The following is a 27,888-nucleotide window of genomic DNA, read 5'->3' as shown; positions in this document are numbered from 1 at the left end:
CTCTCCCTACACAGCTGAGAAAACCTTAATAGAACACATTTTCATAGTACCGTGGCTCAACTATGGTGCCATTTTTTTCTCCACTATCTACATAGTTTGCAATAACCCCTTGAATATCGTTGGGTTTTCATCTCGCACAAAGTGTATCTAAAGACACAGCAGTACAGTTACTGCTTGAAATGAAAACCTTAGCATAAGAGAAATAAAAGACTGCAGAAGCTAAGTTTTAGATACTTCATGTTCCCATTTTTTAAGGATTATGATTTGTACCAAGAAAAAAAGAAAGCAATCTATGAACACTTTAATTTTTCTTGGTTTGACATTTGTGCAGAAAATACTGCTCACCACTGCAACGGACCTTCTTTGGGGCTACGCAAGTGCGATCTCTAAGATTCACTTTATGAGGCAACGTTTACATTCGCCGAGGCCAGAACTGGAATCTCAAATGCTATGAAGTTGGGTGTGGTGTGGGACTTTAGAACAGTGAGTAAACCTAGTCTGCCATCCAGCATTCTTATATCGTGGGCAGCCTTGCTCTAACTCACAGTCATGTGGTGTAGTCGCCTTGGTGAAAGATAACAAGTATCGTTAACCTTCCAAAAAGTGGCCCCTACAAAAGGTACGCTATGAAGTTGTTTCTGAATTAAGATGTTCAAAAAAGACCCGGATGCATTCTATTCAAAATGGATTGATTTCAGAGACATGACAAGGAGGGACTATCAAATATGGTGAGTGCAAGAATCTTAAGTAGCTACTAGAGTAGCTGCTACTGTAATTTGAGCCCCAGATTTGAGGCTGAGGTTTCAGTCTCTGATGGAAACTGGATAACCAATTTGAGATTTTATGTCTAACGATAAAAATGTGAATACCAACAGCCTGACCGGGTTGGAGGTTGGGAGCAGGGACTCAGTATGAACTGCCAGTCCAGGAAATGCACGCTAAATCTAACATTCTTTTTCAAAAGGCAGGTGACCTTCCCAGGGTAACCACCCAAGTGAAGCGTCTTCTTCTTCTTTTTTGTTTACAATTAGCTGAACATTGTGGGAAGATATTTCCATATACCTGTAATCACAACTAACTTTTATCAAACAGTTAAGAACTGACCTAGCAATTGAACAATGAAAATACTAAGAAATCAGGCTGAGAACTGCATGGCGTGTTGCAACCAACTTATCACCACCTCTCTCCTTCAAAATTGCTGACTGTGATTGCTAGGATAGCATATCATTAAAAGCTGTGTTCCCTCTTTCTTGATATGTCTTTGGCTCTGCCTTTTAACAAATCGAGATTATTCTCTTCAAAATGTATTTTGTCTTCCAAAAAATGTACTCAATTTTAAATTTAAGGGTTCCAATTAAAAAGACTGGCATTGCCATATCAATGTGTATGTATGTATTATATCTTTTTATATTCAATATTTTTCTTATAAATCCAAAAAATATATGCAGAGTGACACAGTTGTTTACCCAGAAAGCAGGGTGTTTTCAGGGGACCAACATCTCAATTACTGGATAGCAATTTATTTCAAGTGGTTGAAACCTAGAGCTGGGGGGAAGGGGTGTGCCCAGAACACCATATGTTTGAAAAGTCTATAAAATGAGTTTTACAATGAACCATTGTTACTGTAGGGCTTTTCAATTTTCTAACAACAAAACAGATCTTGTGTTTAAAATCCACAACGTTTATATCTTGTCCTTTCTGGGAGAGTTTTCTGTTAGGGAAGGATGTCAAGCTCAAGTTTGCAAATACAGAAGAAGGAACTCTAGGACAGAATTTGAACACCTAGAATGTGGTCCTGGTTAAAATAATCTGCTTCATGTCCCTGAACTTCAGTTTCCTTTATCGGTAAAATGGGGCTAGTTTTGATCCTTTAAATATAGACATTCTTTTCATAAGATACATGAGAAAAGGACTGTGTTCACTTCTCCCAATGCAGTTTCCACTATGATGCACCTGCCATAGATAGGATGCAATGAACATAGCCTGAAAGGATTGAAATGCCAGAATTCTCCTTGCTAGTTCTTTATATGTGCTGATAAAGACATTAATGGTTACTCAACTTTTATTATGCTCCAAGTACCACACTGAGCTCTTTATGTGAATTATTGCTTTCTATTTGCCTAATCTAATGAGGTAGTAGCTATGATTATCTCTATTTTATGCTTGGGGAAACTGAGACACAAAGAGGTCAAGTAACTTGCTCAAGGTGATACATTAGTAGGCTTGGGAATTCAATACCCAGGCTTGTTATCTCTTTGAATAATAAGGAAACAAATAAGAAACTAATGACTGTGCCTTCAGCTTTGTTAATAAAACTTTTGATTCCTGATATTTTTATAGCACTTGTGGTATTTCTTGAGCTTCCCAGACAATCCTGGAATATCATGAGCTTTATTTGATAGCTTAAAAGGCCCAAAACTCAGGAAGAAGAAATAATTTGCCCAAGGATCTAAGTGGAACAGTGAACAAGAATTCGAGCCTTCAGAATACTAATATGACGACATTCCCCTGGATAGTTCACCATGACCTTCTATCAAAAAATGGGGTAGAAGGGAGGGCACAGGACTGCGAACTAAATCCCTTCAGTTATTTTGGGAAACACAGTACTAACATGTCTCTCCATATTCTAGAAAACTGCTTCGCATCTCTCACTTGTGAAAGTCAAAGTGATGAAGTGATTTCTCTTTAGAACAGAGCATCCACCAGGAAATGTACCTCCTTTCCTAAATACCCTCACTTCTCCAGTGATGAAAGAAACAGACTAATTAACAGCACCCATAGGATAAAAACAAACAGGACAAAGGAGATAAATGATGAGAATGAGGTGCTAAGCTGATGGCAAAACTCCATCAGGTATAGAAAGGACAGAAGTATTAATTCTAATCACCTAAAAGGAGAAGGCTAAGCAGAGTGGAGAGGGAGAAAGAGCATTTTATGAAGCTCAGGGAAATGTGATTATATTTGGAATGTGCTAGAGTGGATGAGGAGGGCTTGATTCTTCTCCTGGGGTGAGCACCCTCAAGTAACAGAACTGAACCCAAACGAACAACACTAAGCGAAACTAATGGGCTTGGAAGGGGCATCTGTGAGCACATCCTACTCATGGAAAATCCAAGAAATCACCTTTTGCTAGAGACTGTATGGCTTTAAGTCACATTCAACTTTGGGCAAAGAAAAGTAATGAAGTGTGAAATAGCGTTTTCTTCAGAATGGCAAATAGGAAATCTTTATTTCCAAATTACTGGGCTGCTCTCTTCAAATAGGGCAGATTTCACTAAAAGAGTAAATCTTAAAGAACAGGAATCAAGCAATTAGTGAAAGAAGGTTCATGACTCTCGGGGTGATCAAGGGTAAAATGGCAAAAGCCATCTCCTTATTTTACGAATGTTGGGTCACTAAAAATTTTCAGTGCACCGTCAATGGTTGAGTCTTTCGACTCAACACGGCTTTGGACCTATCATTAATTGTTGCATAAACAGTGTTTTGGACCTATCATTTTCAAATAACTAGACGATGGAGACATATCTGGGTTGCAGTTAAATCCTAAAGAAAATGGATTTGCTGTCTTTATAATCTATCTCGGGAATGCATAGAATAGGGGAGCTCTCTTTTTCCCTCCATAAGTTAATTGGAGAGCCTTTGTTCCAGAGGATGTGTTCTGGGAAATGACTCGACTTTTTGAAAGAATAGTAAGCAATCAGGTTTATTAATGTAACTGTGGAAGAAGGACCTTCCAAACTATGTGAGCAATTTGCTGCTTCTCATTGAAAGGAGCAAAGTAAGAAGAGTGAAGGCAAAGGAGGTATTCTGGAAGCATGTGGCTGGCATGGACTGAAGTATGATATGGTAGAAACAGTGATGGCTCCATAAGTCAGTCATCCCTCATCACAAACACAGGGACCCCTTTGGAACATCAGTACACTGGGGGCCTACTATAAGGTAGTTGAACTTATTTAATATTCATTGAAAAAATAACTAACGACAGCAAGCTACTCTAAATTCAGTAGTGCTTTTGAATGAATTTGCATTTATTAATCTCAATGAATAGCATCTTTGTATGTTTACCCTATGGTCAAACATGTGTGTGTGTGTGTGTGTGTGTGTGTGTGTGACATATTAATTTGTTCAATCTATTGATAACGTTTGATAAGCGTGCGGATTTGAGGACCCTTATAAGTAATTCATGGCTCCCCAGGATTCTTCAGCTGCCAGATGGGAACTACTAAGCCCTTTCTCTTCTACTAAAGACTCCATGAACTAAAAATAGGCTTTTAGAAGGCATTCCAGCACGTTATCCTGCAAAAATTTGCAGTCTATCTGCATTGAAAAAGAGCCAGAGTATCAAACACTAAAATGGTAACAGTATTCATTGCTGGCTAGAATAGTTTAGGGAGGTTTATTTGCTTTTCTGTATTTTCCAAATTTTCAACAGTAATTATTTATTCCCTTTGTAGTAAAAACAAACAACAAAAAAGCCAAACAAAACTTAACAAAAGGTCCCCATGCCATGATTATCAGGAAGGCCCTACCTAGCAGTTCACTGTAGAGTTAAACACCCAGATTCTTGGAAAATGTCCCTAATAGCTGCTTCTACTCTTTCCTGAGGACCCATTCCTGCAAAGCAATGTGGGAAACTATGAGAATGTAAATGTGCATTCTACAACCATGATGTATCCCAAAAAACTAGGTTTCTGGCAAGAACAACTACATCTTCAGCACAAAAGAAATCCTGTTCTGCTTCTGTTTGACTTGGAGGAAAATTGCACAGCCTTCAAAGCTTTCTGATACTGCCTCCCCCTAACCTCTCTAGCTTAATGCTTAACCATGATATTGAGTAACCAGCTTTGGCTCTGTCATGGCATTTCAAAGCCATCTTGCTTACTAGTTCTTCAAAGAGTCTAGTTATTTCCCAGGACACATCCTCTGGAACAAAAGCTCTCCAATTCACTTATGGAGGGAAAAAGAGAGCTCCCCTATTCTATGCATTCCCAAGATAGATTATAAAGACAGCAAATCCATTTTCTTTAGGATTTAACTGCAACCCAGATATGTCTCCATCGTCTAGTTATTTGAAAATGATAGGTCCAAAACACTGTTTATGCAACAATTAATGATAGGTCCAAAGCCATGTTGAGTCAAAAGACTCAACCATTGATGGTGCACCGAAAATTGTTGGTAACCCAATGATCTGTGTCTGCATCTACAGGAGGGATCATACAACATTGCTAAGTGTGGTGGAGACCACTATTTATCTCCCAACTCCCAGTATCACCTTCTTCTTTGGTAAGAGATACTCAATTTTTGCAGGTACTTGACCACCCACAATAAAAATCATATACCCAGCCTCCCTTGTATTTAGGACTGTTCATGTGACTAAGTTTCGGGCAAGAAGATATGAAGAGAAAGTGTTGTGCTGTACTTCCAGAAATCTTCTTATAAGGGAGAAGGCACACCCTTTTCTTGCTCCATCCTACTACATGCAATGTGGATGTGATGAATAGAGTTTTACCAGCCTTTTGGGACCAGAAGAATCAGGCCACACTCTCGGGAAGATAGAATAGTGAGCTGAAGGGGGGGTTATATCCCTGAGTGAACAATTTCTTTAGCTTTGATTCCAGTTCTGTATTGCCTACTCTGAATTGTTTCCAGGTAAGAAGATAATAAATGTGTGCTTTCTTTAAGTCGCTATATTTACTGGGCTTTGTTTTTTGTTGTTTTTTTTCAAATCTCTGTACTTGCAGCCAAACCTTATCTTGAAGGCTATATGAAGTTTTGTATGACAAGCAGACATTTTAACAGAATGCAGAATTAGAACACTTAATAAACTTAAGTTAGGCACTATGTTCAGTAGTGAATATCAAGTGTTAGTGATCCTTAAAAATTCACTCAGAAGGTTAGCATCCTCATCAAATCTCCCAGAGGCTGAAGGGTGATGGGAATGGATATTCTGATGTAACCTAAGGCTTGTTTCTTTCTCTCAAAAGGGGGCCTTTAGAAACAGTGAAAACAAAATCACAGAGGCAACATTTCTAGAATTCAAGGAGCCCAGACATTGGTACAAAACAGTTCATTCTTAGTTTTCAATGTTGTTGCTGGCAAAAGTTCGTACTGATACCTCTCTTTTCAGCCGAAATCTCTATCTTTGATGAAAGTGTTACAGTTGATAAATGTCTATTAAAAATAGCAATTTCAATTCTACAAATACCTAACCAGTACTCTGCAAAACTGCCAAGATCACGAAAGACAAGGAAGATTGAGAAACTGTCATGGACCAGAGGAGATAAGGGTAGTTTGGATACTGAATTGGATCCTGGAAAAGAAAAGCACTGTGGTGACATCCAACTAAAGTCTGGAGTTTGGTTGATAGTGATGGGCCGATATTAAGAGTTTTCATTGTGACAAAGCAGACTAACATAAGATGTAAACAATAGGGGAAAGTGACTGAGGGCATACAAAGAACTCTCTGTTCTAGCTTTACTTTTTTTGTAAATAAAATTTTAAAATGTTATTTAAAAAATGGTAATATCTTTGGTAGATTTGTTGTGTTAATAGGTTATAAAACCATGGACTTGTAGAAGGGATCCAGCAAGTGGTAATATCCTTCCTTCCAAGTAAACCCTTCATAAAATCCTTATCAACCACTTCATTATCAGACAAATTCTTTGATGTGTACTTCTATCATGGCATAACTGAACAATCTATTCTCTTATTATGAACTTGCACAAATTTGAAGATGGTTATAGGTTTTTTTGTCCTTTTCTTCACCATCAATTAACTATTTGTCATCAGCTTTTCCTCTTACACTTCTTTCTTCCATGAAGTCATTTTTCTGGTCTTTCTAAGTTTTCCACATATGACTAAATTTCAGATTCAGATCATACTAAGTGCTCTCACAAAGGCATGCTGACAGTAAGCCTTCTAAGGGCAAAAGTCCTCCTTCTCTGTGGTTCCGTCTCTTCCCTTTACACAGAGTAGGTTCTCATGTTTCTATTAAGTTGACTTAAAGTAATGAACAAGGAGTATAGTGAAAGAACCATTTCATGATTCTTGAGTGACTTACCACCTTTGCAAAGATTCTAGCATGATGTCAGATTCAATTACAACACTAAACTTTTAGCTCTCGCATATTTATTTCAAAGCACCAGGTTAGATAGATTTTCCACTACATCATGAGCTACTCTTGTGAACATCAGATGCCTCTGGGAGCTCCATGAACTTTTTCTAACAACCCAGGATAAAAACTGTGGAAGGAAATCCTCTTTTAGTAAAATAAAATCATACCTAAGATTTGACCAAAATTCTCACAATTGCCAAGATTCCTCACTTATTTCCAAAGAGCATCTAGAAAATCCACAAACTAAGCTCTAATTTTTGTTTTTGTTTAATTCTAGGTCCTTTCTTGTTGAGTTAGCCTATTTTACTGTCTGGTTGTTTATTTCTTAATGCTACACTTTTTTCTTACACTATATTTTTAGTTTGTTGCCTCAACTCTTCTATATTACTACACTCTACTCTTTTCTGATTAGATAATGACATTTTGAAGTTTGTTTTGGTACATTAAGATAAAAGAGAACATACAAAGAAGTCAGCTGGGAAGAAAAACATATCAGCAAGACAACATCCAATGGTGCTTCCAGGAAGTACTTTTGGCAGAACTTAATGAGGACAAGAAGAGAACCAACGATAAGAAGAAGAAATAGTTTAGTGAAAGTGTGATTGTCAATTACCGCAAAGTGAAATTTGATTTAGAAGTTAAATACTCACATAAGTCATCCTTCAAATTGGGATCTGGCCTTGGAGAACAAATGGGGCCAGCAGCCCTCTGCCCCGGACAGCTCAAATCGTCTTGGGCATTAGTCTGGGCTCAATCCCTGAAAGGAGATGCTGTTGAAGCAGTATCCTTATTCCCTTAGATCCCTTGATGATTCTGGTATGTCTTCATTGCTAGCAGCCTATATATCCACGCCCTTATTGTAGGATGACCCTCAGGCTGCTGTAACTTGCTTTGCTTAAACCAGTGCTTCTCAAAATACGGTCTGCAAATCAGAAGCATCAGCACCACCTGGGAACTTGTTGAAACTGCAAATTCTTGAGCCCAACTGCAGACCCACCGAATCAGCAACTCTAGGGGTAGGGCTCAACAATCTGTATTTTAATAAGCCCTTTAGGTGATTCTGACACATGAGCAGTTTTGAGCTCCACTGACTTATACACATAGAAAGTCAAGTGACTGGGACTTTATTTTTTGGGGGAGAGGCAGTACCTGGCCAATGTTGATAGACGTGAGTGTATCGAAACCCCAGGTGCCCCACTTCTGGTGGGGACAAATCACAGGTGGGACCTAAACTGTCTCCAGAACTCTCTTGTAGAACTGAGCCAAAATTACCTTCTGTGGGACTCTCCTGAGAGCAGCCCATACTTGACCTCTTTACCTTTATATCCCTGCCTCACTGCCCTACTCCTTTACTACTTTTTCCTGGGACCAGTACCTAATAAATCATTTTCACATGAGCCTTCAGCTCACAGTCTGCTCCTAGGGAACTACACAAAAAATATGTCCTTCAGTGAAAAAAAAAAAAAAATCCACCTTCGTTGGTTATAGCCTGGTGACCCAGCATTACATTATCAGTTGTTACTAGACTCCGGGCACCGTATTACAGAATGGGGACAACACGAAAAATAGGAGTCTTTCTGCCCTTAGAGAACTTAGGGCTAGCGGCAATAGTGGTGGGAAGCAGACACAAGAATGGATATTGTCAGTATAACAATAGTGAAATTCTCAACAGTGCTAGGAAAACATTCCCCCCCCCCCAAATTCCTGAAAGGGGCAATAAGCCAAGCTAGCTGCTCAAGCGTGGATGAGGTTTAGCGAGTCAGGATAGGGAAAGTGAACAAAATATTCCAGCCCAAACCATGGACCAAAACATGAAAGCGAGCAACAGAGAAAAAAGTCATGATTTGGTGTTCGTGTGGTGTCAAGTTCAAATTGGAAAGGGGCAGGTGATGAAGCTGAAAAAAATAGGAAAGCACTGGAAGCACAGGAAGACACGTCTGTGCCCTGTAAAGTAGCATGGCCTTTTTCTGTATCTGCTGATGGCTCTTAAGCATGAGAGGAACTCTGTCAGACGTGCATAGGAAGATCCTTCTGGCTGAATTAAGAGGGATGATCCTACCATCAGGCAGACCAAGTCAAAGACTCCAGGGATAGTTCAGGCAAGACATACCAGGGGCCCGAGCTAGAGGAGGATCTGTTAACACACGAAATATTTAGGGGGGTGAAAGTGACAAGAGTTTGACTGCATAAATGTACTGAATGACAGGGAAGAACGAGGCAAGGACAAATCCAGGTTTCTGGCTTAAGTGATGCAATTAACTTAGAGTCCTAATCATTTCCATTTTGTCAGTTCAGAATGAGGACTAAAACAGTCCTGCTGAGAACTGCTCCCCCACCTTAGGAAAGCAAGACACGACTAATATTCTACATCAACACAGTTGACGGAAAACTTCATCGGTGCCGACAGACACAAGGCGGCTCTGATTAGCACAGATACAGAATTGCCTAATCAACAAAAACACCAGGCACAATTAATACACAGGCCCTTTCAGTTAAATGCAATTTAGGCATGATTACTTAAATGGAAAGTTTATGAAATTATCCAGTATTTTGTCAGTAATTAATAAAATTCTAAGCCTTGAGAGAATCAGACGTAGAGCCATGTACAAGTTTACTAGAGAACCAACAGTGAAGTAAAGATGTTTGTGTTGGGGTGCAGGGAGCAAATACGTAGTCACTGTAAGCGGTCAGCAAGGCAACCTGCAAAATGAAACCCTCGAATTACTATTTGGACAGGAGCAAGCACAGCACCTGACTCTGGTACATAAATATTACCATTAAATGTGCCTCTTTTCTCAAAGCCAGAGCTTACCACCTGCATAAAGGGAGGAATTTGTAGAAACGACTTGGAGGAGGGTTTACTGGTGCCTACAATACAACCCAGTCTAGCTCCATCCTCTTGCACACGATGCACTGGGAGCAAAAGTGACCGAATGGCAAAGCCAGCACAAGACCTTGGCTCCCCTTCTGTCCAAGTGTTCGAGCTCTTAGAAAGGCCCCCTGAGTAATACACATGCACGTATTCACATCTCTCCTTCCTTTCTGCTCTCTTTGACTTAAACTCCTTGGTATCCAAAATGAGGAGAAATAGCAATAGGAAAGACCAGTGTCAGATTTCCCTGAAAATAATGGCGATGTCAATTGGCCTCATCATCCCACCATCAATCTGAGAATAGACCTCCTTTAAAGAAGCGTCTGGGTCGGGAGAGCAAGAGGCAAAGGCGGGAATCAAGTGATATTCGTACAACCAAAATATCTGCCTTCTTTCCAAGAAATTTATAGGCAAAGACCCCAATCCCAATTTGAATAGAGCGGAGATATCTATCTGTCTGTCTTAAGGCAAGCAGGAAACAGCAGCTACAGCAGAATTGAGAAGCTGCATGGCACAGAGATTTCAGAGGAGGGGCTGGGGTTGCCAGAACGGTAGGAGAAAGTTAGGGGTGAAGGGGGGCCTTTTAAGGGGACATAGTGGTAGAAACTATTTATTACTCAGTACTAATGCATGTCACTATTTCAATGACTGGTGTGCTGGTACCATGCGGATCAGAAGAGTATCAGTCCTAACAAACAAGAATATTGTTCTTTTATTAAACTCTCTAAATCCCCAAATGTGAAGCACAGGTAGGGTATGGCAGAGAGTTTAAGGACAGTAATGAATTGAATTAACTATAATGATCAAGGGGGAAAAAAGATAAGGCAGGATAGCTTTAACAGTTAGAAGAAATGACTTAAATTATCTAACTCAAGGGAAGGATAAAGAAGGGCTTTGACGAAAAGATCTGAAATGCATATTCCTTTAAAGGTGAAGTTAATGTGATTGGTTTTCTGGGATAGATAAGGGAATGCTGGGGTGATAGGTTAAGGACAGCAGCATTTCCCAAAGGAGCCTCAGCAGCCTCGGGTAATTACTAGAAGGCTCTGAGGGGTCACAGAGTTCAGAACCTATAACCCTGAGAACACGGTTATCTGAGCAAGATGAGTGACCCCTATCCATTCCAGACCTTTCTGTACCTTCCTGACCTTCCAGCCTTTAAAAGACATGGAGATGTCAGAGACTGACTTGGTCTTTGATCCTGAGCTGGGGGACTCTACAAAACATCAGGAAATACAGTGGGAGAAATTGATGGCAGTTGCATGAACCAACTTCCAACTCTAATGACTTGACATATTTGGCATGTGCGGGAGACATGTGACCACTGTCACAAATGCTGCAACATCAGTATGACAGCTAAGAACTGGGAAAGCATGTGTTTTACTCTACAAACTTGGCCTGAAAACTGACAACACATCCATTCAATATGATGGTACACAGTCATTAAAATGATTTTATAAAGACATTGTAATAATAATGTTTTTTAACATGCATAATGAAAAAGGAGGACATAAAATTACCTGTACAGTATGATTGCAACTAACAACAAACACCTAAAGTCATTAAAAAAACCCCAAAATATTAATCTTTGGGTTGGGGATCGAGATTTTGAGTGGCATTTCTTCATCCTCTGAGCTGCCAGCACAGAGCCCAATGAGGGGCTTGAACCCATGAACCGTGAGATCATGACCTGAGCTGAAGTGAAGGGGTTTCTCTTAAAGATGCACACATTTCTGGGATGGCATTTCTATGGACTGGTTTGAAAGGCATTCCTAATTCATTCAGGGTGTTTTTGAAATCGTTCAAATGTCTCACACAAGTTATTGCAGCCATTAGGGTCCCACATGGATTAATAGTAAGTCAAAGATAAAATTATCTCAAAACTTGTCTTCACAAGTTTTATCATTTTTTAAAGAAATACATGATATTCCACACAACACATTAGTGTGGTCGCCACCACAACCCCTGAGGTGGAAACTATTATCACTCCACATAAGGGGGAGGCGGAGGCTTAGGCAAGATGAGTTAACTCACTCAGGGCCATGCAGCGAGGAAAGGAAAAAAGCAAGATCTAAACTGGGTGCTCTCTGACCTCAAGCCCTATATCTTTGACCATGTCCTATACTGTCTGTATTTTTTGACTCCAGAAATACATACCTAGATAGCTTGGAAGCCAATAGTCCTCGCAGACCGTCTTTCTTTGTCACTGTTTGCTCTAAAACAATACCAGAGAAAGCAAGCCATGTTCGGGAGCACACATACACAGAGTAACTACTGGAGTTCAGGAATTACGGGCCACTTCCGAAATCTAAATGAACCCTATCTTAGAAGCTACACTTAAAGGAAAATGATGATGTCGTTGTCTGATGGCTCTTTGATGAAATCAGCTTCAAAATGTTACCTCCTTGCACACATAAAATTCACTCTGTGAATTTGTTCTGTTTCGAATTTGCTAATTTATTTAAGAGAGCTAATCGTATCTAACACTAACATTTACTCTGAAAGACTTGCCATGAGCTGCTGCCCAAAAGGAAACAATTCTGATCTGGAGAAATTGAATGAAATAGAATAACATTCTGGTTTAAAATTCACTTGCTTCAATTCCCTGGCTTTCTGACCGAAACAAACAAACAAACAGAAAACAAAGAAAAAATTAATCTCTAATCATAATTTGTATAGTTTAATGATCAGGAGGCACCTCCATCACACTCATCCAGGAACCAGAGACATCGAAATCCTGGCCCCAGCAAACAAGCAAAGCCCCTGTGATCTTTCCTCCTGCCAATTCATATTCTCAAGTCCCCTGAATTCTTGGGCAGAGGAGAGATGCAGTAATGCAATTATGACCCAAGTCCTATCTTACCTCTCACTAAAACTTAGAGGGACAGAAATGGGTGCAGCTGGAACGTTAAAACTCTAAGTGACGGCTTTTGCAGAATGAGAAATATGCTGGCGCGAGACAAGGCAACAAGAAAAATCACGGGCTGAATCTGAGTGCAAAAATCTCTGGTGAAATGGATTTCATCACAAAACACCTTTCCAAATGAAGAGCTAAATGCTAGAGGCCTCAGAGAATCATTTCAATCCAGATGGGCTAACACTTCAGAGAAGAACCTGTAGGGAATATTTCACAAAATAGGAATGAATGAAATCAGCTGATGGGGCTTCTACTGGTTTTTAGCCTCTGCAGAACATTCTATTTTCAGAAAACCTAAAGAAAGCAAATCCAAAAAGACTTTTTTTTTGTTGTTTTCTGTTTAAGTGTCCAGGCAAAACTAGTTCTTTCTGAGGAAGCAGCAAAAATATAAAAATAGAGACTCAGGAAACATAAGTTGGGTCTTTACCCGATGCTATTTAAAATATATACCAATGATAACTGAATGTGTCCATCTGACCTCTGAATCTGTCTATACAGCAGTATATAATGTATATAATTTCAGTGCATTATCTGATCTCAATGTCCCAAGAATCCTGGGAGGTTGCAGGACAGCACTGGGCTCATTTCACAGGTGATGAAACTGACACAGAGAGACTGGAGGACTTCTCAAAGGATAGATGCAAATGGGCAGAATCTGAACTTGAACCCCCACATCCTTGGTGTACGTGAGCCCAGGACGAGCATGATGAGAGAGTACGCTCGGCAGCCAGCCTGCTCAGATTCAAAATCTGAGCTCTGTTGAACTGGAGAATGTGCTTAATCTCTCTGTGACTCAATTTCTTTATCTATAAAAAGGAGACAAGGACAGGACTGTTGTGAGGATAAAATGAGTTAATATGAGCAAAGCGCCTGGACCCCGTAAGCACTATACTTGTGGCTGTCATCATTAACTATGTACAGATATTTGGCCCCACCTCCCCTTTTAGACATAAAAACGTACTTATGAAGGTATGCCTCCAATATTTATATCTGGGTATCTCCAAACTCCCAATGTACTATGCAAAACCATTAGCAAGTTAGCATCTGATCCCAAGCCAGATCCCTAATTTTCTATGATCCCGATATTCACCCCTGCTCTCATAGCTCACCATCCCTTCTGTTGGGTAATCGGTTGCAGTCAGCTCATAGCACCGCTCAGATGGAATGGGATCTGTTATCTTCCTGTTCACCGTCCGTGTAGATGCAACCTTAGCACTGGAGTGGCCTGAATTGCACAAACTCGTTCGGACCCAGAAGAGGCACTTTATAAAATACCGTAGATTAAAAAAACGTAAAAGATCCCACTTGCCTCCTGATTGCAAATTTTTTAGCTACTTTCACAATCGCAGCCTGGTTATTACTCCTTATCACAGAGACCACATCATCTGAAAATATTTTGTATAAAGAACGAGGCCTTGCAGCACCTACCGGGTTGGCCATCTTAATCACCCTGAATTTCAACTCCCAGAAATTGAGTGTTGGAGAAAAAAATTCCTTGGAGAGCTCATTGTCATTTGCTATTTCTGATGAATGCCCATTATTCCCTTTAAATTTTAATACATTCAGAGGAAATAACCATATTGTATGGGCTAATGAAATGTACTACATGAGCAACATACTTTGAAAAAGCTGACGCTTGGAGTTTGCTTTTGGAATTATCATAACTTAATTTGACAGAGGTTTAAGAAACAGATAATAATAGTCGTATGCATTAAATATTAATGAGATGCTATGGGATGTTCCTAGCTTACAGCTGGTCAGTGAAAATGCTCCATAAATGTTCATTCCTTCCCCTTCACTGCCCCCCATCCAAAAAAAAAAAAAAAAGGCTTGGTAAGAATGGTCTCAGCCTCATCAACTCCCCCACGCTCCTCAAAATGTGGTAGCTCAACCAGCAGCATTCCTGGGGAGCTTTCTAGAAATGCCAATTCCCAGGCCCCATTTCACACCCACTGCGTCAGAATCTGCAGCGTAAGGCGATCCCAGGCGAGGGGCTCTGTTGGTGAAGCGTCCGACTCTTGGTTTCGTCTCAGGTCATGATCTCATGGTTCGTGAGATCAGATAGAGCCCCGTGTTGGGCTCTGTGCTGACAACATGGAGCCTGCTCGAGATTCTGTTTCTTCTCTCTCTCTGCCCCCCACCTCCACCCCCATGTACTCTCTCTTTCTCTCTCAAGATAAATAAATAAGCTTAAAAAAAAAAAAAAAAGGATGATCCCAGCTGGTTCCCGTGCACGTGAAAGTCCGAGAAGCACAGGGCTACCTCTCTGCAGGACCGTTATTTGCAATTGTCTCTCTTACTGGAGGGCCCATTCAAGGAATGACACTTTGGTAGCTGTTCAGTGGGCAGGTAAAGTCAAGATTAGCCTAAATTTGATAGTACTACGATCCACTTCAGCAACCATTCTAGAACTAAAGGCAGCCAATCTCCCAGATTTTCTCTAATGTCCCTTGTTATTTACTTATGAAAGCTTGAAAAAGCAGATGCGGCCTCACCTGCAACAACCCAGAACAACAAAAGAGTGAGTCATCCCACTTTCACAGCTCATAGCTGGGTGAGCCCAGGAATGAATGAAAGGCCAGGCGAACCATCCCTCTTCGAGACTCAGCTCAGAAAGCAACCTCTCACAGAATGAACTCGGTGGCTGCAATTAAGAAGTTTCAAGAGATTCCAACAAGAAAAAAGAATTGGAAAAGGAAAATAACGTAGTGAATCACTCTGAGTTTGGCAATACTCAATGTAGGAAGGAAAGTCTGAGTCTGTTTAAGTGACTAACACCATCAATTCAGAAAAATGATTTAGCAAATAAGAAAGTTGGAATATGATCACTTAGGATAAAACACCCTCAAAGAGAGAAATGGGACCTGAATGAGCCCCCCGTTACATCCCAGGGGGGTCAGTCACGAACTACTCTTGTACCAGCCCCCTAGTCACTCTGTCTTTGGCCAGCAAGTATATTTTAATTTTTTTTTTCAACGTTTATTTATTTTTGGGACAGAGAGAGACAGAGCATGAACGGGGGAGGGGCAGAGAGAGAGGGAGACACAGAATCGGAAACAGGCTCCAGGCTCTGAGCCATCAGCCCAGAGCCCGACACGGGGCTCAAACTCACGGACCGTGAGATCGTGACCTGGCTGAAGTCGGACGCTTAACCGACTGCGCCACCCAGGCGCCCCAGGCCAGCAAGTATATTTTAAAATTGAAGGTAACTCAGGGGTGCCTCGGTGTCTCAGTCGGTTAAGCGTCCAACTCTCAGTTTCAGCTCTGGTCATGACCTCATGGTTTTGTGAGTTCGAGCCCCGCCATCAGGCTCTGTGCTGACAGGGTGGGGTCTGCTTGGGATTCTCTCTTTCTCTCCGTCTCTCTCTCCCCCTCCCTTTCTCATGCTGTCTCTGTCTCCCTCAAAATAAATAAGTAAATAAATAACTTAAAAAAAATTAAACTTGAAAGTAATTCAGTAAGCAACAGTTGGACAGCAACTGCATACCTGGAACGTATGAATACCTGGTGGGGATTCCAAACATGGAGGTGATGCAGGGTGTTCGCTCAGGAGCCTACAGTTACGGTGTGTGTTGAGAGTGAACATCTATTTCAATCTTTAGAAAAAAAAAAAAACATTTTCACGCATAAAGGCTCTACTTCAGCCAGGGGGGAAGGGCAAAGCACGGAGCATGGGGTTCAGAAAGCAACTCCCCAGGTAATAGGCCCTTAAGCAGAAGTCCCCGATGATACCAAAAGACAAAACATTAAATGCTTTCATTATCTCCTTGACATTGAACGGTTTCTCCAACGCTTTTTCATAGCTGATTCATTTGTATATGTTCGGGAAGCCTACAAAGAAGGTAAGGAGGTGCTTTTCCTCCTAACTTAACAGAAAAGGCCTTGCAGCTCACAGCTCAAATGAGTGAGTCATGCTTACATAGCTAGGAAGTGGCAGAAAAAAGAATGTGAACTTGGATTCCATATCTCAGTCTAGGTCTTTGCCTATTATTCCATGCTAAGTTGCATACAAAGCATACGCACATACCTTATTTCACCTTAATTTTGATCTTAAATTACCCTGTGGAGTGCAAAGCTGCAAGGGCGATTGATTCTGATTTTTCAAATGAGAAACTTGCCAAGTGGCTGTTAGTAATGGGTCGTCAGGAAATGTCTGGGTTCCTAGACTGGGGAAGCTTCCCTCTGCTCCCCTGATGTGAGTATTCGGGACAATTCATTTCCTCCTCTTCTTGGAAACCTAGCTTGACGATATTTCACAGGCTTCCCTGCCATTAGGGTATCCGTGTGACTGAATTCTGGCCAATGGAATGGGTGTGCAAGGAACATACACCTCTTGTAAGGCCTGGCCTATGAAAGTATCCCATGTACATTCCTCTAAACCTCTTTGCTCCTGGCTGACTGCAATGGCAAACGACGACAACCATGGAAGCCACTCGTGGTGATAACAGAGCCACGGACAGCTGAGGTCCCTGAATGGCTACATGGAGCAAAGTCACCATTCCCTCCCACCTTACCATCAACTTCAAACTGCCCTGGAAACTATTTGACTAAGAAATAAAACTTTTGGGAGCACCTGGGTGGTTCGGTGAGTCAAGCGTCCGACTTCGGCCCAGGTCATGATCTCACAGTCCGTGGGTTTGAGCCCCACGTTGGGCTCTATGCTGACAGCCTGGAGCCTGTTTCAGATTCTGTGTCTCCCTCTCTCTGTCTCTGCCCCTCCCTCACTGTCTCTCTCTCTCTCTCTCTGTCAAAAATAAAGAAACATTAAAAAATTAAAAAAAAAGAAATAAAACTTTTGTTGTGTTGAGTCATGACATGATTGGGTCAATTTGTTTAAGCAGTTAGAGGATCCTGGCTATGATACACAACCAGCCTCCCCGCCTGCCAGCTCATTTGGGGCAACAGCAGCAGCGACGTGAGTCTTGCTCTGTTTCACAGAGACTGTCAAATCCCTCCCTGTGGTGATTGTTCACTGTGCTCGTAAGTCATTGAGCCAACTGGAGGCAGTGTAGAGAAGCAGATGAGATTAACTCTGTGAACAGACCTCAGTCTGGAGTCTAGCTCCGTCATTCCTCAGCTACGCAAACTCCGGCTGGCCCCTTAGTTTCGGAGTCTTGGTTTCCTCATCTATAAAAAGGTGATGATAAACAACAGTAATGTTCTGGTGAATGTTAAGCCACGTCACAATGTAAGTGGCAGGCATGGCACAGGCCCTGGCCCGTAAAGGACGTCTAGTAACCAGCAGGCATTAGCGATCTTTAGCAGGTGCACCGTGGGCTTTTCTGTCACCACAACACAACTAGAATGGTGGCTGAAGGTAATACGGGCAATTGGTAACAGAAAATCAGAGACGTGAGCTCTCCTTCAACTTGGCATTCCAAGGAGGAGACAGCCGCAAAGGACAGTTACTGGACAACGAAAAAGATGCAGGTAGGTGTTGTCGATGCAAACAGGGCAGATGAATCGGTGACATGAACAGAAGCGGGTTTGTCTCCAGCACTGCTGGGTTTTACTCATAATCCTAGTCCTACCTGTCGAGTAAGATCTATTTATCAGCAGAAGGCCTTAGTCATGCAATTGTAGCAGGCTCCAGATTGGATTTTACTAATAGTCTACATAAACAAAGCAGCATGTAACTCAAGATCAGGACATTATTATGTGTCTCAAAGGCTTTAAGAGAACTCCAGAGGGTTAGTAAGAATTACATTTCCTTCTCCATTGGTCACTGGCTTTAAAGATAGGGTCGTAATGTTTGCTCTGTGACTGCAGGCTTATTTCCCTCATTACTTTCTTTGCCCAGCAGTTTCGAAACTACTTTGGAAAGTTTCCATTTACCATAGTGCTTCGTGAATACAAAACACAGACACATATATGGACACCACGGTGTTCTCTCGGCTTCAAATCTAATCAGCCCCTCACCAAAATAAAATGTGCCCACATACAACTACAGCCATGCAGCACACTATTTTCAAATTTCGTGACACTCCAAATTCTCATGATTCTCTTAGTTGGTATTGTGTTTTAAAGACGACAATCACTAAATCCAACTGTATTTAGTTACAGTGTGTGTTACCAGTTAGGTTCATACACACCGAGAGCAAGTACCTTCTTCCTGGGATTATCAAACCATCAGGAGCTGCCTTTTCTGCAAGCAAAAGAAAAGGGGATGATTAGATCTGAAGGAACTCTCGAAGATTCGCTGTCCTGATCTTTACCATCTTTCTCAGCCACATCCCTTGTAGGTATTTTGGCATTCGAGCTGACACACGGCAGGCAGACTGGAGCTGCATTCTCTGGGGGCAACACTGACAAAATGCCCATCACCCTCATGCAGAGCCAACAGGGGCCACTGGCCAAAGACCGGTGCGTCTGCCTCTGAGCGGTCTCGTTTCCATTCCACCTTCTCCAGACTCACGGCCACTGCCCTGCTTGGCGCCGTTCCGTCTTTCACACCCCTTGCAAACCTTCCCTTTTCACCAAGAGGCCGGGCCTCGAAGTCGGACTCCTCGGTGGGTGAGAGTATCTATCAAGAAATGCCTTTGTTTTAGTCCTTTAGTTCTGTCTTAGTTCCTAAGGTTAAGCTTCCATTTATGAAAAGTGCTACTAGTTTTCCATTAAGGGGGTTGTGTAAGTATCGACGGAGATCCACATACATATGTATTCTTTGTAGATAATTTAAGTAAAGTAAGTCCATTTAAAGAAAAGTATTAGGAAATTGTGCGCAAAAATCATGAAGATGCCAGCTAATGACTAAAGTTGGGAGGCGTCGCTTAAAAGCCACACGAGCCTCCCAATGTGACGCAGGGTTAGAGTTTCTGCTTTCCCGTAGGCACTTTGTATACACCGAGGCTTTGTTCATTAGACACAAACAAACAAAAATAAAACATCTGCAAAGAGGAGTCGGAGAGGCCGCCGGGAGCCTCTTTAACATGCACCATGAGCAGTTTTAGGAAGCAGCCTTTTGGAGATGAGTGTGTCCGGAAGTGTGCCCTTTCGATTCTTTCTCAGCTGAAACACAGTGGCCGGGAAGCAAGCTGCATTTGCCCGGGCTCATGCTCCACGGTGCACCGCCTCTCACGGCACCGAGGTGGCAGCCCATCTTCAAAGGCCTTCTGGAAGAAGTGGCAGCTGCTTTTACCAAGGACAATGTGATTTTTCTCAGTTTTATTGAATGTGGAGCAACATTTTTTTTTTTTTAAGGTTTGCTTCTTGCGGTTTTCTTTTCTCTCTAAAATGGCCCCCTGGATGGCATGTGCACGTACAACTCAAGTTTTGAATGAAAACTTCACGTCTACCTCTGTGTCCTCACTCAAGTTGCAGCCTCACCGCCCCCCCACCTCGTACCTCACTGTCATCAGGAAGGCATTGGGTCCACAGACAAATACACAGGAGACAAGGTGCCCAGCAGGACTCGGAGAAAGAAAAGAAAGGCTTCTGCTCTCCTTTGCCATAGTTGAGGGGATGCTAAGATATAACAAAATGGTGCCATTTTGTCAACAAAAATTAATTCTGCCAGCCACCGGAAGGCTTGTAACCCAGATGCCATCTGTCAATGGTTTAGGAAACGTGTTGGAGAATCACCTCAATTTTGTCACCCGTGAAGCAGGGTTCTTTTATCCGACCCCAACATCAAAGGGATATTATAAGAAACATTTATATGGTATCTTTAAAGTGCTTGTGGTTCTCAGGGCACCCGAGTGGTGCTCAGTCGGTTGAGTGTCCCATTCTTGATTTCGCTCAGGTCACGATCTCAGGGTCATGGGACTGAGCCCCGCATTGGGCTCTGCGCGGAGCATGGAGCCTGCGTGAGCTTTTCTCTCTCCCTCTGCCCCTCTCACCTGCTTGCCCGCTCTCTTTCCCTCTAAAAATAAAATAAATTTTTAAAAAGGTGCTTGTGGTTCTCAAGGGGAAAAATTGGCGTTTGGGGTGAGGCTATACAATAAAGCATCCAAAAATAAATGAAAAAACAAACAAACAAACAAGTTACCTTTTCTCTCTAATAGTTACCTTTCTCTCTAATAGTTACCTCTGCCTCGGAAACTACACGTAAGATTTCATCAGCCTGGTAGTCAAACCCCCTTAATAGCATATCACGATACTCCATGATATTTTCTCCCACTGTTCCTTTACGCCTCCACGCTATAGCCAAAACCAAACAAAACCAAAAGGAAAAAATAAAAACTAACCACAAAAAAGCAACCAAGTTTGCACTGTCCCACTACATGCTTTCTTATCTCTGTGTTTGCTTATGCTGTTCCCACTGCCGGGAACACCCTCCTTACTGCCTGCCAAGGAAGCCTTCGCTATTTTCCCATCAGCATTTCTTATACTAATCTATAGTTGTGTATCAGAACCACCTGGAAGATATGTTAAACTACTGATCATTCAGCCCCAGCCTTAGAAATTCTGATTTAATGTGTACAGAACATAGCCCGGAACTTGGCGGATTTTAGAAGCTCCCAGGAGACTCTGGCATGTAGTGAAGCTTGAGAACCATTGCTATAGATACTTAGAATCCTCTCTAGGCCTCTGCTGTTGGACAGTGAACTTCTTAAGTTTGTCTCCCTTGGTACAGATGGATGTCAGTGGGAAAAGACTCAAGCATCTGGTTCAGCATTCTGAACGGATCTGGGCCTTGGCTTGCTAAAAGGTAAGGCTACCCTGGTCTCGTTCCAGGACACCTACATTTCTGATGGATTTTCAGTCTGCTTCTATAACATTATTGTGCAGGTTATTAGAAACAGGCCACCAGGAACAGGAAGGCATCACAATTCAGCCAGGCTGTGGATGGCTTCTGCATCTAGGAAATGTATCGTGCAGGCTATTTTAGGTTCTTAATTAGACATCGAAAAAATAGCCATCTGGTGCCACCAAGTATGGACACTACAAACTTCTTCTCCAATATCCACACGAACGTAATTTGCCTCTTAATAAACCAAACGCCACCCATGAGATGAACCGCTGTTTTCAAGATGGCGTCTTTCAGTATGGCCGGGCATAACTATTTCTTGACACACACATGGGCACAGTCTGTTCTCAAAAACAAACAGTTCAGAGTGACTTTATATGAGTAACCTTATAATTCATAGTAAAATCTAATACCTGGCCCTGAGCAGTAATCAGATTGACTTAAAGGCCTAATACACCCAGCATGGTCAAGAGTTCTCAAAATCTCTGCGAGACTCAGGTTATCTTACTGTTGCTTAAGGGACACCGTCAGCTTTCTTCTCTGTGAGTTCTTCTTTCTGACGGTTTACATGTTTCGTTTTATACTCCACCTCTCTCATCCTCCCAGAGGCTTAAATCAGTGAGAAATGGCATGTCAGTTTCTCCTAAAACATTATTAATGACAGACCAATTTCTGCAACATCTGAACTCACATGTATATCCAAGCCCATCTTTGAGAATATTTCAAATCAGTCTTTCCACCATATTTGTTACTCTGCCTGAAGAAAAATGACAGAAATTCTAGATTTCATGGAGAAACTGCCCCGATGTGGGCTGTGGCTAACACAAATTGGTCAAACTGAATGTCAGGGAGCTGTAAGTCATTTTCCTTTCATTCATTCCCTCTAATAACTTCTTCCTGCCCCATTTTCCCCTTTCCCACTTATGTCTGTTCTATTTTTTTTTTTTTTTAATCCACTCTTCTGGCACTTTTGCTCTCTCTTCCTTACTCTATTCCCTGAGCTGTGAGCACAGAGCCTGGAGCCTGATGCAGGGCTCGAACCCACCAGCCGTGAGATCATGACCTAAGCCGAAGTCGGACGCTTAACCGACTGAGCCACCCAGGAGCCCCAATCTCATTTTTTTTAATCTCACAAGCTCAGCCCCTGCTTTTGGGGTGACCTCTCCCTATGTGTGAATCTACGAGGGATGCTGTCATCCCTTCAATCTCCTTCTTGACCCTGGCCATGCCCTGCACTGGTGGCAGTGGAAGCCACAACTCCCTCCAGAAACAGATTCCAGCACATTCCAGATACAGGCTTCTGCCAAAATAAAAATATGCATGCAGATGGACAAGAACTAGAAAGGGAGGAGCCCAGAAAAACTCAAAAATATTTTTTAGCATGGTGAAATTTCAGGAGACGCTCTGTTTATTTCCTGCAGCGTTGTTATAACTTTGTGACGGCAGGGTTTTAGAGCAGAAATTTAAACTTGTAATTAAAAAAATATACGCTTTTTAAAAAGCTGCCTTCAAGCCCCTAAAGCATCTATGAATGGTTTGGGGGAAAAGTGGGGTTGAGGGGTGGGTAATTGACAGAATGAGTATCATTGTGGAGGCATTCTTAGTGCACGGACACAGGAAACGGGCCCCTTCCCTGTGTGCAGTTGACTCTATCAACTCCCGGATTTCTACGCATCCTTTTCCCTGAAGACCACCTCTTTCACTCTTGCAGGGTTCGAGCTGACGTGGTTCTCCTCACCTTCTGAAGCCCTGCATTTAGTTCCCCAGCTCTTCTGTGCTATTCCCTCCGCTTCTGGCTTCCACCCCACTTCACAGCTGTGCGGTGACATCTAACACTTCCCGGCAGCATATGCTGGCAGGAGCCGATGCCAAAGCAGTGGAGACTGAGAAATGGAGAAGACCCCATGAAGGGCTGGGCTGTGCCTCCCAGGGCCCAGCTGTCCTTCCTCCTTGGTCCCGGGGACAGGGCGGACCCAGCTGATCACACTGATACTGGTCTCATTTCTAAAATTGCCTTTTTATTTTTTTTGAGAATTCCTTGAGATAATACATATTAAATGGCCTAACACGGTAAATTTTCAATATATGTTAACTGCTGATTACACATCCATCTCCTGAGTTAAGCCTACAGGGCTGAACAATGGGTAGAAAAGTTGGGGGCAATTTTCCATCAACTTCCAGTTTAGGTAAAAAAAAAAAAAAAGCACTATATCTATGACCCACGTGAAAGTCTGCTCATTCTCCCTACTCAGATAAGCTCTGGAGAGAACATAAAGGAAAGGTCTCTGTAGGACGTATTATGACACTTCATTCATTCATTCGTTCATTCACCAATATTTACTGAGCCTTGACTGTATGTCAGACTATCGTACAGGTGTCTAGGATACAACACTGATAAAGCAAATTTCCTGGCCCTGTGGAACTTGAAAGTAGCAGAGGACACACACACACACACACACACACACACACACACACAATATATCAGTGCTCTGGAGATAAACTGGAGTGGGAATAGAGAGTGGAAGCAGGGGAATGACTGCAGACTGTAGGTGGTTGATCAGTGGAACTTCTCTAATAAGGTGACATTGAGTAGAGCCTTCCATGGGGGCCTCCTAGGAGACTGTCCTTCAGTAAAACAAATGCATCTGATACATAAGAATTCTTAGTATATATGACTTTTGGGCTAAGTCATTTTTATCATACCCCTTCTCTACGTGAAAAAAAAATGATTTGTGGTGATGATCATGAAATGGGACAAATATATTTATTTCATGTACAAACTAAAATATGCATTCATCAAACAAAACCCTGTACTTTGAAGTATCCGATTGTTAAAAACTAACAAACAAAAACCACAAGTGGTCACAGAGGATGAAAGAATTAATGAGACTCAAGATCTATTCATTTTTACAATCATCATCCTCCACTGCTAATTCCAAATCTACTAATTAAATGCAAGAATACATGATCCCACAGGGGCTGGGGGCACAAGCTGTGCCTGAAACAAGGGAAGGATACAGGATCCGTTAAGTCCCTTTTGGTAAGTGGACACCTGAGGTCGTGTGGGCCATGCGGCATATTGGGATCTCTCCAAATTAACACCCATGCATAATTCAGCATTTATTAGATAATAATAATAATAATATGCTAATTTGGAGTTTACATATATTATTTTTTTAATGTTTATTTTGTTATTTTAGAGAGAGAGAGAGAGAAAGAGGACAAGCAGGGGAGGGGCAGAGAGAAAGGGGGACAGAGGATCTAAAGCAGGCTCTGCACAGACAGGAGCGAGACCAATGAGGGGCTCAAACTCACAAACTGTGATATCATGACCTGAGCCGAAGTCAGATGCTCAACCAAATGAGCCATGCGGGCGCCCCTGTAGTTTACATACATTATTAAAATTTAACAGTAACCACAGCAACATGTATTTTGGGGAGGAAAGAGTATTTTAGCATTGACGTTGTTTAGATGTGCTAGTGTTTGGTGATAATAAGAAGAACCACTCAGCAGGTTTATGACAGGTTTAAATCCTCTGTGTACCTGCTTATTGCCTGCCCACAGGGTGTGCTACTCCCCTGTCCCACCCTAGACAAGCCACTGATGGGATGAGCTGAGTGTCCCCACTCTTCTCACTTCCAGATCTGGTGTGATGCCATCGAGTATTCTTCATGGGCCTTTCAGGTCCCGGAATACGACAGCTCATCCCTCAGAAGTAAAGTGATATGACAAACAAAGCTTGTTTGATGAGCATAGAAATGGAGCCACCCAACCTTCATGTTTATGAGAAAGAGCATAACCTCATTCTTGATAGCAAATAACAGATACTGACCGAATATCTATAATGTGTGAGAGGGCAAGCTAGGGGTTCACAAAGTTATGAGACACAGTCTTGGAACTTAAGACATAGCTTGGGCACAGATTATAAAAGGCGAAAAACAAACAAACAAACAAACAAACAACCCATAGTGCAAATAAATTCAAGAGATAGAATCTTATTAAAAAGGAGAGATTACTTTAATCAGGGGTGGTCAAGGCAAATGTCTGCATTAGTGTTTGACACAGGTCTCAAAAGGATGTAATGGCACTGGATGAGTAAAAGGAAGAGGAGAAGAGAAAATCTTCAGTGGAGACGACCTCAGGGGTGTAGAAAATGCAGAGTGTGTTAAACAGTCAAGCAACAGTTTGGATGATGTCCAACAGGAGCATGGAGATGCACCATGAAATCTATTAGGAGAAGTAGAATGGGGCCATAGGCGGCCTTGAAAGCCGGGTTAAGGGGTTTGACTTTACTGGCAGCTGAGTGTCACCAAATGCTTTAAGCAAGGGGGTAACTAAATCAAAGCGGTATTTTAGGAAAATATGAAGTCATATGAAGGACTGGGGTAAAGGAAGGGGGTAAAGAGAAGCAAATGTGGATACAGGCATAAAGTGATAAAAAGAATTTGAAGAAGTTCTCCTTCAAATACAATGGAATGGGTGACATTAGACAAAGGATCAAACATCACAAAATTAAAACTCAGAGGCTGGGCTAAATTTTTAACTTGGGGAATGTGAAGTATGAGACTGGGGAAGATAGTCACACAACTGGCATCTAGTAAAATGCTCTTGTATCTGCTGACATAGTATTCTAAGCTAAAGATTCTGAGCTAGATTCCCAAAGAAACAATACCGAAAAGTCAGAGGGACAAAGACTTCTCTTTGAATGCTAGAGTTCAACTGCTGGCTTCTCCACAAAAACCAGTAGAAGCTTTCCATCCTCAAAAATAAGTTAAAAAAAAAAAAAAAAAGAATCACTTACATGAAGGTCCAGGAAAATTCTGTCTGGTGGTTGGTCCTACCTGGGACAGCTGACCTGAAGTCAGACAATAGAATATGAAACCCTGAGAATCTTTTAGAAATTAAGATCTACCTTCTATTTCTAATTCTTTTCTTAGAAACGCAAGTGGCTTCAATTGTAAACCCTAAAACAAAGAGTAAAAATGAATCCTTATAACCAAGAGATCCCGACCTGAGCCAACATCAAAAGCTGGATGCTTAACCAACTGAGCCACCCAGGTGCCCCACCTCTCCTCTTTAAATAACGCTGCCTACAAGAAATCTTCAGCGCTCCAAAAAAGAAAAAGGCTTCACTCTCATTTGTGAGTTGTCTCAAGGGAGAGATGCAAGTTTAAGAGAGTCTAGACAGCCAGTGTATTCGTCTTTAGCAGCAATAATTTGCTGATTTTAAGGTCTCATCCATATTATAAAATTTGTGTTGCAACCATGCATTCTTCAAATCACTCAAATTAAAAACAGTATAATTGAAATATTTTGCATCAAATATCAAAGCCCTCGTGCTATATACATTTTTTTTCAGTAGATCTAAGCATTTGTGTGTGTTTCTCTTGGGAGAAAAAGACTCCACATCCTAGGAGGTGAGGGCAGGATTTGGATCTTCCGGGGAGGTGGGGGAGGAGAAAACAGACTGGATATTCAGTCTCCTTTTCTGACTCAGTTTTCCAAAATCTTTGCACTTTGAGAAACAGGGCGGACATCCATTTTGAGAGCTACAGGTGAAGTGATTTTTCCCAACATTTTTCAAGATTTGGTTTCAGTTTTTTAAACCGGAGGCTTCAATTTCCACTGAAACTTAAAGAAGCCCTTTGAACTGCCTGGGGAACTGGAGGGAGAACGGGGAGGGGAAAAGGCGAGCATCCCTGCAGACTGTGTCTACAAGGTGGCAGCGAGTGAGGGGTTTTCACCGCGAAATCAACATCGTTCGCTCCTTGATTCAGTCTCTATCAGGATGATTTTCACACTTCCAAAAACACATCTTTCTAAACATCATGAATAATGGATGGAGATTTCTGAAACCCCTTCCTTTCCCTCCATAATTTAAATCAAGCTCTTTCAAAGCCAACATACTACATCTTGATTGAAGCCTGAAAAGGTTATAAATAGTAAAGGTTGAAAATTTTCCACAAAGGTAGGTAGATGAAGAAAAAAAAAAGCCTTATACCATACACGGGCAAGATGTACTCAGCGGCTCATTATCAACACTGTTCTCCTTCATCACTGTGCTGCTGTCTTGAAAGAACGCGAGGAACAAAGAAGGGCCGCTGCACCATTGTGCCTGCCTCCGAGCTGAAACCTCTGCATTTATTCGTGCCTCCCCCAAACCAGGCATATGATGCCATATCCTTTACGCCAAACTTGGCACAGGGAAGCTGTGTGTAACTTGAATTCTTAATACAGTCTCCCTCTGATGTTGGCCATTGTTTGCTGCATGCTCTGTGCCCTCTAGAGGACTGAAG

At 41.8% G+C, this 27,888-nt stretch overlaps 1 protein-coding gene across 5 annotated transcripts in view; it reads right to left on the bottom strand.

Annotated features, from left to right (window-relative positions):
* Nucleotides 1-27,888, bottom strand: part of LRRC3B (leucine rich repeat containing 3B) — a 108,283-nt gene that overhangs the window by 39,126 nt on the left and 41,269 nt on the right. Inside the window, exon 2 of one of the 5 annotated variants that reach the window (XM_011286270.4) lies at nucleotides 19,009-19,048. The exons of the other annotated variants lie outside the window; for them this stretch is intronic. The gene's annotated coding sequence lies outside the window, so the exon portion shown is untranslated. The remainder of the gene's footprint in view (nucleotides 1-19,008; nucleotides 19,049-27,888) is intronic. 5 annotated transcript variants of the gene reach the window in all.

Source organism: Felis catus, chromosome C2, assembly GCF_018350175.1.
Source record: "Felis catus isolate Fca126 chromosome C2, F.catus_Fca126_mat1.0, whole genome shotgun sequence".
NCBI classification, from domain to species: Eukaryota; Metazoa; Chordata; class Mammalia; order Carnivora; family Felidae; genus Felis; species Felis catus.
Note: the sequence above shows the minus strand (reverse complement) of the source record. Positions and strands in the feature narration are given on the sequence as shown.